Source organism: Doryrhamphus excisus, chromosome 10 (genome assembly GCF_030265055.1).
Source record: "Doryrhamphus excisus isolate RoL2022-K1 chromosome 10, RoL_Dexc_1.0, whole genome shotgun sequence".
In the NCBI taxonomy this organism is placed as follows: domain Eukaryota; kingdom Metazoa; phylum Chordata; class Actinopteri; order Syngnathiformes; family Syngnathidae; genus Doryrhamphus; species Doryrhamphus excisus.
The window spans coordinates 17,171,252-17,187,365 of NC_080475.1; the positions used below are offsets into that span (position 1 = coordinate 17,171,252).

At 40.9% G+C, this 16,114-nt stretch overlaps 1 protein-coding gene across 2 annotated transcripts in view; it reads right to left on the reverse strand.

Moving 5' to 3' along the window:
- casz1 (castor zinc finger 1) overlaps window positions 1–16,114 on the reverse strand; it is a 149,647-nt gene that overhangs the window by 104,932 nt on the left and 28,601 nt on the right. For both annotated transcript variants that reach the window (XM_058083441.1, XM_058083442.1), the window contains exon 3: window positions 12,339–12,416. The gene's annotated coding sequence lies outside the window, so the exon portion shown is untranslated. The remainder of the gene's footprint in view (window positions 1–12,338; window positions 12,417–16,114) is intronic.

The following is a 16,114-nucleotide window of genomic DNA, read 5'->3' on the forward strand; positions in this document are numbered from 1 at the left end:
ACCGGAAGTGGGTGTGGTTTGACCGGAAATGTGCAGGTCTGACATCTGTCCATTATTGTAACTCTGAAACTGACATACACGTATGGTTTAATTTCAATCCTCACGGTTACACTTCAGTTCACTTCATAGCGGCGTTCTCCATTCCAACTCTTCAACAGCCAATAATCTTTTTGGATAGATAGCGCTCTCTCCTCCATCAGATGCCGAGGCTTCAAAACCTAAAGTGCAACGTTCATTCACGGAACTGGAGGTTTAATGAATTCATTCTGAGGAAAAGTTATGCAAACTGCTTTCCACCCAAATGACAGCTTCAGATCTGTTCCCTTTAAAAAATTGATGAGACCCATCACCAAAATGGTGCCCTTGACACACACTGAAATGATGACAAGCATTACGTTTTATGAGAAGTGTTTGACTCCAACTAACGCAACCCATGCAGCACCTATACGAGAATAAGTGCTGTCAAACACACAAACAACTTGTCGCTCCTCCACTCAAAACACAACACAACACTTTAAAATGGTTCTTCACACTCAGTAACGTCCATCAAAGTAGAGGATCCACTGAATAAGAAGGACCGGATCCAGATTCAGCTGGGCTGAATGTTTTAGATGAGCACACAATTGGGACTTAAGAGGCTGTATATATATATATAAATCATTTTCAAACATTCAGTATTCCTGGAAGATGCTAAAATCCCCGCAGAGCACCAAAAGCTTGGGGCTTAAAGATTTGCTCGTCCTCTTATCTTCCATTAATGACGAACGTTAAAGAGTGGAAAACATATTTCAGTTTCTGCATTTCTGTTCTGATCCTCATCCAACTTTTTAAATGAACAATTGTGTTTTAGAGGAGGCATCAACTTCTATTTCAGAAATGAAATTCCTTCACAACATCGTAACCCTATTGTCTTCTTCGGAAGATATTTCTCTTTTTTTTGTCTTTTTTCCCTTAAAGCTTCGCATCATATGAAAGCCCGGAATGAAACAGGGTACAATGGCGCTATGGAACAAAGGCAGGACGATGATTGAGGGTAAAACAGGGTGAGAATGGCATCATCTCTACACTCAATGAAACAGCATCCTTTCTTTTTTCCCCTACTAATTACAATAAAGATGGAAAAACATAATAAACGTCTCCCTTCCCCCACCTGCTAACAGTAATTATAACAGACTCAACAATATGTGGTAAAGCAGCACAGAGCTGCATCTTAGGAATTCTCAGGGGTCTGTGGATTAGCTTGAAAAGCCCGAATGATTAAAATACACTAATTAAAGTTGTGTGTTCCTTGGTAACTTGTCTTCCAAGGCCCCTTGTGCTGGCAAAATGGGAATAAACGCGACAAAAGCAAACACTCTTTTGGACCTGAATAAATAAACAAGTCGAAGCAGGGATGTGTTTTCAGAGAGCAACTTACATGAAAACTTCCTTAATGACCTCTTCCTCTTTGTTTTTCCATTTGAAACCAACACTAAAAAACAAATCACAAAAGTTTTTTTCATAATCAATTTTTGAATTAATTTATTTTTTTAAACAAAATTATATTATACTTCTATCATTTAAATAATGAAGTACATTAAATGGAGAATATGCCCATGAAGTTAAGTTTGTGTTTAGCGCGCAGACCTCACAGCTAAGAGACCCGAGTTCAATTCCACCCTCGGCCATCTCAGTGTGGAGTTTGCATGTTCTCCGCGTGCATGCGTGGGTTTTCTCCGGGTACTCCGGTTTCCCCCCACATTCCAAAAACATGCTAGGTTAATTGTCCACTCCAAATTGTCCATAGGTATGAATGTCGGGGGAATGGTTGTAGAGCAGCTACACATAATAACCCTCACAAAAAGCTTTCTAGATCTTCCAGAATCTGCACATGTGGCCCTATGTTCTGCTGGAGTGCAAATTAGACACAGTTGATTTATATATTGAGTAATTTCACGGTCACTGTTGGGGGAATAAAAAGGAGGGAGATGTTTGTAAGTGTGAGAGAGAAAGGGATGGAGGTGGTGCAAAGACAGAGCCCCCTTAAATTTGAAGAATGAACACATTTCTCATTGATATAGATTCCCTTTGACAAATATGCCCTTTCCCGAAAGAACCACTCGGAAACACCTCAACCAGCACAGCAGAGAATTCTGAGCAATCACTTAGCAATCAATCATTAGAGAGAGCAGCATCGTGTACTTGTCTTCATCAGTGTCATGTTTCACTGGCTCCTCCTGAAGGCCCAGATCACGATGAATCCGTCGAGGATCAGATCCTGATCCAGTCCATCTTGCCACAAAGTGCCACTCACAATGACGAGCGTTCGCTCCAGCTGAGGGAACGGCCCTCGCAAGAGGAGACGTTCACACGATAACTAGCCTTGTATATGGGAATTTCTTATAAACAATAGTTTAATGCCCTGCAATTGGCTGGCCGCCACTCCAGGATGTACCCCGCCTCTCGCCCGAAGACAGCTGGGATAGGCTCCAGCATACCCCCGCAACCCTAGTGTCTGTTTTTGAGTGGATATTGATAGATATTGTCACTGTAGCTATAATCAATTTCTTGTATTGATATGATGATGATACGATATCCAAAAAAAATTGGACCCCCAAACTTTCCATTGCGCCGTGCGGCTGTCGGATCTGCACCGCACGGACCCAGTGTGAGCCTCCAGGTGGGATTCCAATCTTGCAGAATGCATCCGGCGGCCACAACGGCGCTGCAATGGATTCAGTGTGATCCCCGGGTAATCCCTCTGCTTTTGATTTGAAAGAAATATCTAAAGATGGGATTTCACCTGCTATACGACAACAGGAAATGAACACTCTTGTGTTACCGTGGTAAACTAATTGCATCGCGACACTGCACACAGGAGCCAAAGTAACTGAATTTTGATGAAAAGGCGGTGATAATTTACAGCATTGAGAAATTAGTTGCTGTGGCGACACGTTAATTACATCTCAAATTAACAATGCAAGTGTGGTGAAATTAAATATAAATCATATTTTCTGCATAAATTACAGGGGTTGATTAGTGCGGGCACCAGGAGAGAGAGGTTGAGATTTGAAGGGCCTGTCACACCCCCTCCCCCTAGACACCCCCCCCCCCCCTTCCTCCTGCTCTTCCTCTGTCGCTCTCACTCCTCTCTTCTCGTTTCCTCCTCCTCCTCTTTCCCGGTGCCGTTGCCTTTCTTCACGTTGCTCCATGTAGTTAGTGACTGCATTACTGGGGGCCGCAAGTACATGTAAACACAGCAAAATAAATGATATACCTGGATGCAGGTCAAGCACAAAGGTACACACAGTAAGTGGCTGTTAGCGATCTGGAATATGGTATAGTACAGTATGACAGTAGAGTGTATATACAGTATGACAACATTGATATTATGTCCCCGGTGAAAAACATTGGTTAACATTGGTGGAAAAGCACTCTACCAGTGGTTTCCAAAGTGTGGCACACAGGGAACATGTTACAGTGAAAATGATTCTTTGGTGCATATTATTAGGAGTTTCCTGATAACCTCAGTCTTTATTTACTCTCACACCATAGGAGCTAGTTAGCATAGGTTTGAATTTTTGTATTTTTATTTTATATTGTATTTTTATTAAGCTATTGTGCCTCACCTGAAGTCTTCTGGCACCACGGATTCAAAAGGGTCAAGTATGAAACAACGATGAAAATCTATTTCACTTTTTACTAGGAATCCTGTTCAGGATCAGAGGTCAGCTGGAGTCTATCCCAGCTGACTTATGGCGTGAGGCGAGTCAGTCAATCACAGTGCATCTAACAAGGGAGAGAAGACTATTGTCTTTTCTTCCCTGAGGTTCCTCATTTGGTCCAAGCATCACAAACAAGGCTCAGGAGGAAGGTCTACAAGAGAGGAGTGTGTGACAAGGTCCTGTGCAGGAAGCCGAAGCAAACACTAACACACAGCAACAGGAACCAACTTGAGTCATCTAAATTATTCATACACCAGATGGATACACGTTTCCCTACAATTTCACTGGAAAACAGAGGACAGTCCTTTGCAGCATCCCTTTGCTTCCCTCTATTCAATGGACCGCACGAGGAATTAAGATAGCTATCACTCCATCTCAATCGTTTCATGTCTGATTCATATCAACTGTGAAGAGGAGAAGCCCCTTGACACCACGATCTCACGTTTGTTCTCTTCCACGGGAAGAATGATGAGGGAACATGTTCTCTTTCCTCTGTCTTCAAAGACGAACAAACCGCCATGACCTTGTCTGAAGGCTATGATACAAATGTGGATGCTCCTTGGAGACACGTCATGTATATCACTGACTACACCTCACCCACTTGATGTGTCACTGGAGGCGACCAAAAGGCGATCGCATATTTGAGCTGGGGGGGTCCAAGTAACACTTTTTTAACGGCAAAGTCTGAGAAGAACAGCACCATTACCAATACTGGCGTAAAAGAACAGATTTAACAAATAACTTGAATAAAATGATTGGCAAAAATGGATTTCACAGCCACGGTTGCAGCACATGCATATTCAAATAAGCAGTCGCAGAGATGCACCAATAGTCATTGTGTGGACTACATTCAATGATGACAAATCGCTATCATTGCTGACAAAGTGACTCCAGCTTGTAGTCCCATTACCAATCGCCACTGAACAATCCCAGTACACTGCTTTCATCTTAGCCACTTGTCTCGTCTGTTATGTATTTTACCAGGAAGGGGAAGTTCCAGCTTCTCCTTGGCACCATTGCTAGCCAAGATGTCTGCTTGCCAAAGGCTGAGCTGCACCGTGTTTGTTTATGGAGGAGATGGTCACGATACACTCAAGTCATAAGAGAAGATGATATACAGTATTAGGTTCACAAGAACGAGACCAGGCAATGTTTTTCAATTACTTTTGGGAAAAGTAATAAGTGAGAATACTCACAGCCATAATAGATACATAACTAGATACCTTACATCTATCTATGTAATAATAGTAGTAATAACAGGGGTGCAGGCAGAGGTGGTGTTCAGGATCCCGCCATTAATGATGATGATGTCATGTCTTTGCTTCTCTGCTGCCGCCATATGTCCTTGTGTTGCAGTGCAACTAAGGCATGGCGGAGCCGCCAAGGATTCAGCTTTGTATATCGATTGTGAGTAGTCCCCGCTTGGCTCTTCCAGCTGTGTTTTTGTTCATCTCCTGATACGGTTACCTTGTTCATCCTCAGCTTTTCGAGTTGTGATTATTATTACTTTTTTACATCGTGAGTCAGACTGTTATCGTGACTAATGACCTCCTGAAATTTCCAAGGTTTGACGTAAACACATATGTAGCTCATAATTGGCTCATGGGTCCTCACCGACTTGTGCGCACCACAATATGCCATTTTATGACTTGACTTATTGTATATATGTGGAAATAGTTTTTTTCCTCGAGAGTTAGTGGTTGTGGCTTATGCACTGGACTACATGGTAGTTCTTATCATGCAAGTTTTAGATAGCATATTACAGCAGTTTATCTTCATTTAAGTTGCATCTCTGTGAGATAAACAAAGCTCGATTCAACTGTTAATTCACATAAACAACATTATCTGAAACTAGTATACAGCTTTTTAAAGTACTTCTTATTTTGGGTATTATAAGAATATATGTTAATGTACAGTATATATCCTGTGTATATGAATGTTCTTATTTCATACATTGGCCAATTAATCATTTAACTGCCAATGTATCGGTTATCGGCCAACATATCGGACATCAACCGATATATCCGATATCGGCTTTTTTCAACCTCCAAAATCGGTATCAGCCCCAAAAGTCCCATATTGGTCGGGCTCTAATATGTACAGATATACTGTATGTCGCACATTCAAAAAGCAAGCAACTGAGCTGAAATAAACAAAACAACAAATCGTACATGGCTGTCAAATAATTCACTTCCTCAGCAATTACTTGCTGTCCCAATAAGAGGCAATGTGCCCCGCCCCTCCGTTCTCCATCCTTTGGAGCTCAAACTGTCCTGCCTCTTCTCAGAGAAAATAACTTCCTGTGCTGTACAAGAAGGTTGGAATGACCTCAGTCCCTCAGGTGCTCCTCTTCCATACTCATCCATTTGTGAAAGAAGATGACGACTTTTAAAAGGACAAGATATCATTAAGAGAGTAAGTAGGCTTTCCAGTGGTCTTTTTTGCACCCACCCCCCCTCTGGAGGTAATTCTGATGCATTTATACAGAACTGAAGCGCTTAAGAGTGGGAGGGGCTGAGGTTTAATGGTCCAATAATGTAATGGCAAAGCACAGTTGTCCTCCCAAGATGGTACAAAAAGTAACACACTGAGACTGACCACTCTGATGATTTAAAAGGCCGTTAAAGAGGTGATGAAAAAAAATGTGCTGGGACGTCCTGATAGCCAAACAGTTGAGGCCCATGCCACATGGCGGTCCACTTTGGGCCAGGGACCTTTGTTTTATGTCACTCTGCCCCCCCTAACTTCTTGTCTACTTTCATAATGCATGCCATGAAATGACGTTAAAAATACCAAATGAATAATTTAAAAAAAAGAATGGTCTTCAAGTGCCTTAAATCCCTGAGATGTACTCAAGGTCTGTAAAAGATAGACCAGAGTGAGCCTGCTGTATCTTTGTGGATTATATACTAGTTAGAAATCATACTACACTTTTTGTTCCAAGTAAGGCCAACTTGGCAACTTTGTCTCTAAATTTGGTAACGGTCCAAAGCCACTTGGTGACATATTTTCATATATATCACATATATTAGCAAAAAATCTAGCTAAACAGTGCTTAACAGTGAAAGCACGTATTGATCTGCAGTTTGTGTTCCCACTGAGAAGCAGGAGGTGCTGCTGAGACAGCTTCGCCCCAAAGCAGTCACAAGACGACCCTGAGAGCATAGTGGAAATCCACAAATCTATGAATCATGCATGCCAGGGTGGATCTCACCCTGTTTTACAGTGCAAGAATTGTTAATCTTCATTCATAGGCAGGTACATACATTTGTATATCTTCAACACTAATTATTGGAACACAACATTAGTTTGGTAAGCTCATTGACCCTTGACCTGCAACTCCAAGTCAAACAGAGTTATTTGGACATACCAAGGGGCGGGATGCATGGCGGAGGAAGAACACAGCATTCCAAGACAAACCCTTGCTACCCACAGTAACATTTGGTGGTGGTTCCATCATGCTGTGGGACTGTGTGGCCAGTGCAGATACTGGAAATCTTCTTTAGGTTGAAGGTGGCGTGGATTCCAGTCAGTATCAGCAGATTGTTGCCAACAGTCTTCAAGAATCAGTGACAAAGTTGAAGTTGCGCCGGGGCTGGACACCTCCAACAACCTCTGTTGGTGGCAGCCAAGTCGTGCACGCCACTTTGCCTCAATTGCATCAAGACACAATTATTAAACAATTAAATTCTTAATGTTTAAAGCTGACAGCATAATAATTATAATTGTCAAACTAATTGTAATGACTGACCCTAGCGGAAACCCGTGTTTTGCTGGTAAGTGATATTTTCATGAAAGCCATGATCAATAACACAACCTTTATCCTGAAAGCAGTCCGTTTTGTACTGATTACAGTGCTTTACAAATAGTCGACAAAAATCAGGGAAATTTCTCATGAGAACAGGCTCAAATGTCACATATCAGTGAATAACAAGGAAACCATAAATGGTCAAATGGCATGTATTTAAGAGTCATACGTTCTGCTGAGGAAAGGTCAATAAAACTAGATTTTTTTAGGTTTAAACAATGCCTTTGACATTTTCCTCATTTTTCTTTCAGTTCCCAACTTTCACTTCATGTCAAGTAGTTGTCTGATATTCTCCGATATTCTGTAATAGAATCAGATCAGCATCTAGCATGGTTGACCACATATCTGGGTCGATTCAAAAGCCTGCCACCCTGTTTCTGCACCAGGGAACTGTCACCAGTGGTCTTGGGACTCAAATATCAGTTTGCCACGTGGTGATGTTCTCCTAAATGTCATATTGCCTACTGGAGGAAAAAGGCCAGGTATTCCCAACAAGTTTAAATAAAGCCCACAGGATGATGGCAGTTCTCCTGGGGGAAGCAAAAGCTGATAGCTTTGAAACAGGAGGGAGGGTATTTTCAGCAGGGATGCCCAGCATGAGAGATCCTGTATGTCTCACAGCTGAGCTTCTTTTATTGAAAGGATATCCAAAAGAAGCACAAACCAAAAGACCGCTGATCGTGATTGTTTACGTGAGCAAAGCCTCACTGAGCGAAAAGTTCAATTGGTCAAGCAAAGATGACCATTTGGTGTACGCGGGTAGGCAGGTCAAAGAAAGAAATTCATCAAAGGCTGTAATGCTTGCTACAACAGCACTATGGTATATTTTAGATGTGTTTTACTTGCATTGTTACCTAGCTCATATTACTCATTTTCTAAAGTTATAATGCACAGAAAAGGGAAATAAATATGTTCATGTTTCACAGTAGGATTGACACTGATGGGCAAAATTCCCCAAAAGTGCTGCCCCCTTTTATGCCATATTGTTACTTGTGTCTAAAACTGCAGACTCTCAACAAGGTCAGATTATAACTGAAAAGCTGATTCCCACAAGGAAGTTATGAATGCAGACTAACCCAAATGTTCACACAGGCTCAGGTCTACGCTGAATTGGCCTGCACCAATGTCAAAGGCTGAAGTGTTCAAAGGTAATAGAATGAGAGCAACCTGACACCCCCATTAGGCCTCTACTGGAAAGTGCTGTATTTGATCAGGAGATGGAAATTGAGCAAAAATGAACTGAAACTAGATCCCACATGACTTATTTCCCTCTTACCTCCCAGCTTTAGGTGTCACTCAGACTTAATAAAGCCCTCGGACTTTCATTTTATCACAGAAAATAGACTGGGCAAAAATAAAATCAGCAGGTTTTGCCCTAATGGAGTAAAGTAATGGCGAGGTGAAACTGACACAACACATTCTGTCCATAGTAATACTATCAAAATGAAAGCATATTCACTTCTGGAGTTCTCCAAGAATCAATTCAAACCGAATATTGGCCTTTTTCACAGACTTTATTTCATAATGGCTCCAACAAATACAGCACTTTGGCAATAGTCTGTCACCTGTGATACCAACGCAGTCTTTCCACCCTTTTGTTCCAGTATTCTCTAACCAACACTGAACCTCCACCGCCAACCTATAACTCTTATTTTATTTCCGCACTTTATACATTAGAGGTACATTACACACATCCCACTAGATAGGATGAGTCCACTTTTACATCCAGGTGTTACATTGCAAGGTTAGGTCATTTAGATGGCTATGACCTTTGATAGCTCCATCTTCAATGAAAATGATCCGCTGATCTCCACATTGACATGCACACAAATGCCCTTGTGCTGTACATCTACGCAATGGCAATAAGGCCAGAGCAATTCATGTGGGAGACATTATGGAAATATTCATTGGAGAATTACAAATTAGAATTAAAAGGTAAGGCCATATTTCTCGCCATAGCTCGGGAGGGTGTTTTCATGGTTTCAGCACAGAGAAGCTAAAAGGCGGTCTTTACAAGCGAGTGAGAAAATAGAGCTTTTTACTGCGTTTTCATAGCTTATTCTACACTCGGGAAAAAAAATACTTTTAGTACCATTTATTGATTTTTATTATTAACATTTAAAAACATTTGTGTTTTTATCTGTATATGACGTACACACACCTTAGGAAAAGCTCTGGTACTTTGTTGTAAAAGTCTGATCACCTCCTGGTGAGCTTGCGAATATAATCATTCATTCATTCATTCATTCATACATTCATTCAGTGAGGTGGGTAGGTTAAGTTACGTGTCACATACATGTTGGTTCGGCACCATGGGTAAAGTACTTGTTGTGTCAGATTGACTCAGACCACTTGCCAGTGATGCTGCCTGCTTGTTTTCTAAAAGTATAAATAAAATACTTTGGAAACAACTGGTGGGCCAGATGTGGCCCCCGGGCCATAGTTTGCCTACCCCTGTATAGCATATAATTTAGATATTGCTCAAATATGCTCTTATGAAGATAAGCCAATTAGTTATGTATATGTACATGCTGTATATTGTTTTTTGTAAAGTGCATAGATGAGAATAAAGCAGCAGATACGAGTGTCATTGGGATCACAGACAAGGAGGCTGGTGGCCGAGGTCGGACCACAAGTCACCAGGACGGTAGCGTCTCCAGTCGCCCCTGGCGACCATCACATCGCCATGCTCCGGAACAGACAGGGCTGCTCGCACAACAGATGGAACTAATGATGCGAAACAAAAGAGATCATCTCACCGTGGTCCTCTAGGAAGCCACAAAGTATAGCTCAGAAGTTGAATGATTGGAACTGGAGACAGGCTGCATGGTGTATTGTTGGCAAAAAGGAAGTCAATGCTTTTCAGAGAATGTGGCACAGGAAAAAATAGATGTATGATGAGATCCTTTAAGCCTTCATGGATGGAAGTGGAATGAAAAATGGCCCTTGATGGAAGACTCATTGAATTGAAGGACCTTAAATAACTGGAGATGGATGGTTGGAGATGACCACAATGTATTCTAAAACTAAATAAATTTTAAAAACATCTTAAATAAAACTGTAATCCTTCTTGAATGAAATGGAGTCAATTAGAAATACAATTTTTGGTTGAGGCTGAGATCTCAATGAACACATGAATGTGACTCAAATAATCATCTAATCATAATAACACAGCAACTGTTAATTAAAATACATAGCAGTAAATTGACATATTTACTGTTTTCATGTATCCATCCTTTATTTATTCATTGACTGCAAAGCCTTTCCTCTGTTGTCTCCAAAATAGCAGAGCACCATGGGCACCATCTTTTGCCTCCTGTGTTGTAAGCAAACTGCTGTGTCCTGAACTGACAAAAACAAATCAAATTTGATCTGAGGGCATTTGCATACCCTGAGGGACAGGATTAGATTTAGAGGTCATCTCTTATGAGCCAGTCCTCAGCAGAGAGCGATGTAATGTTTCTTTGTCAAACACATTCAATCGAAAGCAGTCTGTTTTCCAAGTCAGACAGTCGCCGAGATGAGGCGCAGCTCTCTAAATAGAGTATGTGAACAGAGAGGAGAGGAGAGGAGAGGAGAGTCAAACACCTTGGGATGGGATTTAACCAGGATGGAGCCCCATCCCGCCCCCATCCGCAGATGAAAGGGATCACTGGGAAAAGTTCATCTCCGACACTGACACAAACAGCAGAGCAAGGCTTGTATTAGAGTCAGGTTAGCAAAGATAACACTATCAGCATGATCCCCAGGGGTACCAAATGCAGGCCTTGCTGGAAAATAAAGCTACAGTGTCTTGACTCCTTGGCACATTAGCTCTTAGATTACAATGACCTTCATTATATCAGCTACCCTTATTACAACAAGTGTGAGGTGTCCCTCCCTTGAGTGAAGCACAATGGGGAAAAGAGTCAAGGAAAGCAGTCAGAAAGGCTTAAGCACAAAGAAATCCAAGAGTTGAAACCTAAACGATATTTACCTGACAATATATAACTGAACATTGTGTCAAGTTGTTTCTTTAAAGGGATAGTTCCGATTATTTTGACATGAAGTTGTAGTCCATCAACTGTGACTTAGCCACCACTTGTTCCTGTGAGCCCAGTTCAGGTCGGATTTCGAGGGTGAGAAACGTAGCTCCGTTTAGTTGCTGGGGCTACTTAGGTAAAGAGTTTCTAAAACAATATTAATTCGAAAGAGTAATACAGTTCCATGACAAAAATGCCTCCTCAAAAAAATGGACCTCACAAACCAGTTTGATTTTCTCTGAAGTCGTGTTAATGAACGCTATCGGTTGTTAGTTGTTGTGTATGTGACGAAGATGCATACGGTGCAAGCGTGGCAGACATTTTGTTTACATATGTGTTCCACAGCGGTTGAAGATGTGAACGTTACAGCCATCTTCATGATGGCAATTTCCTGTCTGGCATGTCTGGTCCACAGGCCATGCTAACTCCTAGCATCCCAAATCACTGCAATGGGACATCATGCTGCAAGAACCCTGATCACTCCTCCCCTCAAGGCCCTGCTGAGAACCTGAGTCCCTCTCTTTTCTGGCACTGTGTTGGTAGGAGACGGAAAAGAAGGAAACATCACCCTGAGAGCGACCCCAGCACGGGATGAGCTGAACCGGGGGAGAGGAAACCCACGCACGGGGAGAACATGCAAACTTGAGGCCCAAGCGGAGAACCGAACCCAGATCTTCTGTAGGCCACTCATGACTGTGTGTCCTACATGCTAACCACTACTTCACCGTGCGGCGTCAATTCAGATGTCAATCTAGAACAAATGTAGACTGTATGCTCCATTTACATCCTGCAATAATGCCTTACCTTTGACTAGTCTGCTGAAGCTGGATCAGCTGAGTCGTCATCTCCTCCAGTCCGATCCTCATGCTGCCGTCTGACCTTCTGTTGATAGACATTAAACAGCTGTAAGTCATCTCTTTTTTGAAATACAGTGGAAACTCCATCAGCATCTGCTCCAGTTAGCGTGTTTTTAGGTTAACATTGACAAAATATTGCCTCGGTTTTTATACATTTTCTGGTTAGCATACGATATGGCTGCATCTTGCCAAGTTATCAATACACTACATGAATCCAGCTGTGTTCTGAATGCATTTTTTATCATAAACGTCCTTGATAGCATAGCTTGTAAAGAAAATGGCAAATGGAAAACTCAAAAACTAGAAATTTGCGGCTGAGTGTCCCCAATAAATGTAAAGGTAACCTTAAATTTTCATAAGGCAATCCCTCTTTGAATGTTTTGAACTCCTGTTTCCATGCCAGTGTCACAGCGAGAAGGGGTTTCAAAGGAGTTGTGCCATAGCAGCAGAGAAGCTAACGTCATGTTGTCCTTCTCTAGACCACAAACTATTAAAGACTTAACAACACCTCTGCTGGTTGCAGCCAAGTAGAGTACACCATTTTACCTCAATTACCTCAAGACACAATCACTAATCACCTTCATACAATACACTATAATTCCCAATGATCAATTATTTAATTAATCAATTAGTATGCCAATCCCTCATTCACAAAGAAAATGATGAACATGCATTTTGTGTTACAGAGAAGCAATTTGTGTTCAAACTCAAACGGGGGAAAAATGAAATCATCTTGACTGCGAACAGTTATGAATTAGCCTGATGATGTAAGAGAGCCTTTTATCAAATGCAATAATTACTGTTTCTAATTACATTTTCAATTAAGTCACCACCATAATGCCTTCATTAACAAAAGTTGGACTAATAGTGTTGATCCCTGTACTTTATGATGGAGTTATTTGTGTGGGTATTACATTAACATAACATATTTCAAAGTGTGTCTTCGAGGCGGGGGTCTCTAACCTGAAGGTGTCTGCAACTTTTGGCACTATTCAAGCTTTTTTTCTAAAAATAGCTCTAATAGTATTTAATTGTTAATATTATATCATATTAATTATATTAGCAACATGCTCTCTCACTTTGAAATTGTGGAATAAAAAGGAGGAAAAAATGGGCAGAATAACACAATGCGAGAAGGAGAAGAAGAACAAGAGGATGAAGAGGAATAAATAGATAAAATGGCCGACTACAATAACAATGTGTGAATGTCTTTCAGCATTCACACAATAAAATGGATTTCATTGGCCACACTGCACTCGTAAATTTAGCCAACCCAAAATGTCACATCTAAATTGCATTCTGAAAAGTTTGAAAAACCTGCTGCCATTTCACAAATTTCTAAGGGCATTGAATTTGTTGCGTCTGACTTAAGGGTATGATGGCTTAGTTGCATACGTCCCCATCCGGCTGCTTCCTAATCCAACCATCTGAGGTAAACACGAGACCAGGTGAGGAATCACTCCTCTCTGAGATCTCTTTAATACCCTTGAGACCACCACCATCCACTCACATGAAAATGGCACTTTTTAAAGAAATAAATCCTCATATTTGAGGTTGTGCAGGAGGCTTGCCCAGTCAGTCACAATAGCAACAATTGACCTTGCTCTACATAGGGTGCCTTTTAATTCCAAGCAGGAATGGACATTAGTCTCAATGTCCAGGATCGGCTACAGGTCCAATTAATCTCAGAATTTCTAAATATGAATACATAAATCGCTCGTTTATTGTGGTTATAAAACGGCCCAACAGTGATAAGTGAATTTCTTATTTATAAAGCAAATATTGTCGTAGTTAGAGGATAAAAACCCATCTATGAGTTTCCTCATATGTTTTATAACATTATTTGAGCCCTCTGTGTATTGTCTGTACTGACAGAGTGTGTACTCTTCCGAATGTTGCCGAGAAGAGGGGTTTGTGTGATGTAGGTCAATTTCCCACAGTATTGTCTCATATTTCCACAGACCACTAGAAGAACCCACAATAACCCTGCTGGTTGCAGCCCAGTACTGCACTCCTTTTTGTTCAAACTGCTTCAAAACAAAACAAAATCAATTCCACACAATTGACAGGATTCTTCTCAGTGAATCAAGTGGTGTTCCAGTCCTTAATCAGTCCTTAATTCCAAACATTGCTTTATTGGGTTAATGTCTGCCTAAGTTAACTTTACTCAAACTACTCAACCTGAACTAAACATTGTGATTGAGTAAAAATATCATTGACCACTTTGAGGGAGCTGCCAACCCCCCCTCACTGATCAGGTGTATGCCCCGCCTACACCCTGTCAGTGTTTCTATTTGTGTATATAGTTTTCATTTTACACACACACATTGTGGCTAGTACTTTAGTTATATTACATGTGTTTGTCAATGAAGCTGTAAGTTGCCACTTTAGTTCGTTTTTCACCTATTGGTTGGGATTCTAATTTCTCATCAGTTTCTCCTTTTTTTCAAGTGATTGGTTGCGGCACAAGCATGGGGCGTGGCCATGTGAGTGCTGGCCAGATGCAGGTTATCACCTTGATTGGACTCTCCCAAATGTCACCTGGGGGGGGTTAACTGTGTAATTTATCTTTGTAAATGTAGTTAAATGTAATATAGGGGTTAAGATATACAGAAATTAAAACCTAAATGAAGTAATATTGAAATGTTTTTTGTAACATAAAGGAAGGGGTTTGAAAATGTAAATATGGTACCTTTTAAAGAAATTGACCTCTCACCCTCTCATTGGGGGATTTATGGTTGGGCCCTCACTAGTAAAGTGGTCTGGGTGAATGGGGGGGGGGGGGCTGTTGGCTTTTCCTGTAGAATAAATATGATGAGCGCTCAACCGTCTTGTGTACAGTTCAGATGCTATGGCTAATCCTGGGCTAATCAGAGAGCTTTTTAAAACTGAAATCTAACATTTTGGTGTCAAAAGACACCGCAGATGTCCTTTGCCTTTAAGATGGGAGAAAAAAATCTGTGAAACACAATCTAGTGCATTGAGGATGTTTTGATATTATTATTATAACTCTACATTGAAAAGTGAGCATTAACGTGATACTTGGCGAGTGTGTGTGTGTGTGTGTGTGTGTGTGTGTGTGTGTGTGTGTGTGCATGTCATTATCAAGGAATGCTGCCAACGTTGGTTTCTGTGTCTCTCACCTCAGAGTGAGGGCAAGAAAAAAAACTGAAAGGTACATTCATTGCAGCTTTTCAGATAGGGCTTATTTGAAAAAAAAAAGAATATCTAGCTCATTATGTAAAAAACATGTTTTGATGTGTTATGGCATGACTGTTTTTCAATACATTTTTCATGCATGAACTCACAGCTTGCAAAAGAATGTACACACCCTGAGAACAGATACTTGAGGCAAAAACGCTAACAAAAAGCAAAAAAGAGGAGTATTTCACAAGTAAATGGTATGTTCTTTCCGGTATTTGCTTGAATGGTATTTTCCATTGCAGTAAGGCAATGACAGTGATGCACAAACCCACAGTAAAAGTTTAAATAATGACTAGTCTGAATAGACAATGAACAGAATTTTGCAATAAAACCATATTTTAAAACACTTAAAGAGTGCCTGTGCAAATGACTTGAATGCGTCCGCTTTATTCAAGTGAAATGAAACGGAAAGGCAAAGAGAGAGGATCATGCCGTCATCATCTTTTTTTCTACTATTCCACTGAATGCTTTGCAACTGTTTTTATAAGGTGATATTTTGCACAAGGTACACTTAGTAAA